The sequence below is a fragment of the Chiloscyllium punctatum genome, unplaced genomic scaffold (genome assembly GCF_047496795.1).
Source record: "Chiloscyllium punctatum isolate Juve2018m unplaced genomic scaffold, sChiPun1.3 scaffold_1186, whole genome shotgun sequence".
NCBI lineage: Eukaryota > Metazoa > Chordata > Chondrichthyes > Orectolobiformes > Hemiscylliidae > Chiloscyllium > Chiloscyllium punctatum.
The window spans coordinates 10,001-12,500 of record NW_027310920.1 but is presented as its reverse complement, the minus strand read 5'-3'; the positions used below and the strand labels follow the sequence as shown (position 1 = coordinate 12,500).

The following is a 2,500-nucleotide window of genomic DNA, read 5'->3' as shown; positions in this document are numbered from 1 at the left end:
GGCGCACCAGCACCGGACCTCCGCGGCTCCCTTCACTCTTTCCACTGCCAGCCAACCGAGAGACGGACCCAATGCGGACGTGCAGAGCTTAGGCAGACCCCCCACTGGAGGCTCAACACTTCGTGGCAGCTCCGTGTCCCAGAGACCAGGAGGGTTGGCACACACACACAGTGTGAACCACCGACAGCCATTCTGGGACCGGTGACAGCCGTGCTGGCCCCACTGCCACGACACAGACGGACGCCAGGCCGCGCTCCCCGGCGGGGGGATGGCGTCGAGCCTGACGAACGGAATGTGCAGGGTGGGGGGGAAAGGCCAAGCGCTCCGACGCCGGAGGGCTCCGGAGTCTGAACTTAGGGGGACAAAGAGGACGGGTCCTCTGCGACACCCCAGCCGCGCTCTCGCCAGCCAAGGCGAGTGCGATTGATTGCCAAACGACCCTCAGACAGGCGTGGCCCCGGGAAGAACCCGGGGCCGCAAAGTGCGTTCAAAGTGTCGATGATCAATGTGTCCTGCAATTCACATTAATTCTCGCAGCTAGCTGCGTTCGTCATCGACGCACGAGCCGAGTGATCCACCGTCAAGAGTTGTCTGAGTTTGTTTTAGGTCTCTCCCTCGCCAGAGGAAAGCGACCCGGACCGCACATACGCTCCCCACCTTGAGCTACAGCCACCTGCACGCCGGCGTGCGGGCGGAGCAGGGTGGCGTGAAGCGATGGGGAGCACCATCCTGGTGCGGCCCGCAGAAACATACGTCTATTGGGGGGAGGAGGACAGGGCGCCCAAGAGGCGATGCGTGCCCCAACGCACCGCAGCGACGGAGGCAGGATCACCGCCACCATGTCGCCCGCCTAGTATCACGAGGCGTGCAGCAGCTTTGCCCTAGGAAAAGCAGAGGCGGGAACGGGCACCGGCCATCGGTTCGGCAGCGTCACTGACGCGTGCACGTGGCGGCGTGTCGGCGAGCGGACTTCCTGCGAGGAGGCGGGGGCGGCACTCGCCCGAGCAGACGCCCGCCCGGCCCAGCCACCGCCGAGGTGGACTGGGAGTCGCGGCAACGGCTCGTCATACTCGTTCCCACACTCACAGCGCAGCTTGCCCGCAAGCCACCGACCACCGATCGACGCCAGGCGCCCCGACCGAGAGCGGGATCGCTCGTTCGCCCTGCTGGCAGTTCGCTGGGGATCACTACTGCACGGAGCTCGGAGACCGACGGGCGGCAACTCGAGAGTCTTTAAACCACCACCACCCCCATCCCGCAAGTGCAAAGAGGCTGTATACGCACAGACGGGTGAGGGGAATAGGTACCCCGTCGGGTTTGAAGGGAGCGTGACTAGATAGCAACGATGTAAACCCAGCCGATTTGGGAGCGAAAGACCGGCGCCTGCATCACCGGCTTCGTTTCCCGTGGCTGGAGAGTACACCGAAACCCTCCGTCTGTCGCGAGCTCCCGACGACGCGGTGCCGCCAAGCAGCAGGGCCGGACCTGGTGTGGCTCCCCTCGTCGATCACAGACCGGTCGGCACTACTGACGAGACGGTGGAACGGGCTTCGCCCCTTGTGACGAAGGGTGATGCGAACCCGCCCGCCCGCGTGCGTTCGGGGTGGACTCGGCAAACGGAGATTTGAAATCGGAAAGTGTCCTCCTGCCCCGCGCAGGTAGGCGCCCAACAGTTGTGGGGGGTTTGGCGGTGACCACGGCTGCAGGGCCTGCTACCCCGACGAGCTCTCCTGCTGGCCCCGAAACCACCCTCGCGAGACAAGTTGAAACGGAAACGGGCGTACCCCCAAGCCGACGATCCTTTCTTATTTGTTACTTTTTTTTTCACTTGCTCGAGTTGTGGCGATTTGGCGGTGACCACGGCTGCAGGGCCTGCTACCCCGACGAGCTCTCCTGCTGGCCCCGAAACCACCCTCGCGAGACAAGTTGAAACGGAAACGGGCGTACCCCCAAGCCGACAGAGATCCTTTCTTATTTGTTACTTTTTTTTTTCACTTGCTCGAGTTGTGGGGGTTTGGCGGTGACCACGGCTGCAGGGCCTGCTACCCCGACGAGCTCTCCTGCTGGCCCCGAAACCACCCTCGCGAGACAAGTTGAAACGGAAACGGGCGTACCCCCAAGCCGACGATCCTTTCTTATTTGTTACTTTTTTTTTTCACTTGCTCGAGTTGTGGGGGTTTGGCGGTGACCACGGCTGCAGGGCCTGCTACCCCGACGAGCTCTCCTGCTGGCCCCGAAACCACCCTCGCGAGACAAGTTGAAACGGAAACGGGCGTACCCCCAAGCCGACGATCCTTTCTTATTTGTTACTTTTTTTTTCACTTGCTCGAGTTGTGGGGGTTTGGCGGTGACCACGGCTGCAGGGCCTGCTACCCCGACGAGCTCTCCTGCTGGCCCCGAAACCACCCTCGCGAGACAAGTTGAAACGGAAACGGGCGTACCCCCAAGCCGACGATCCTTTCTTATTTGTTACTTTTTTTTTCACTTGCTCGAGTTGTGG

General features: G+C 62.3%; 1 non-coding gene across 1 annotated transcript; it reads right to left on the bottom strand.

Moving 5' to 3' along the window:
- Window positions 1-435: 435 nt before the first annotated feature.
- Window positions 436-589, bottom strand: LOC140474805 (5.8S ribosomal RNA). The gene has a single exon (XR_011959433.1). It is a non-coding gene; the product is annotated as a 5.8S ribosomal RNA (ribosomal RNA).
- Between the last annotated feature and the right edge of the window lie 1,911 nt (window positions 590-2,500).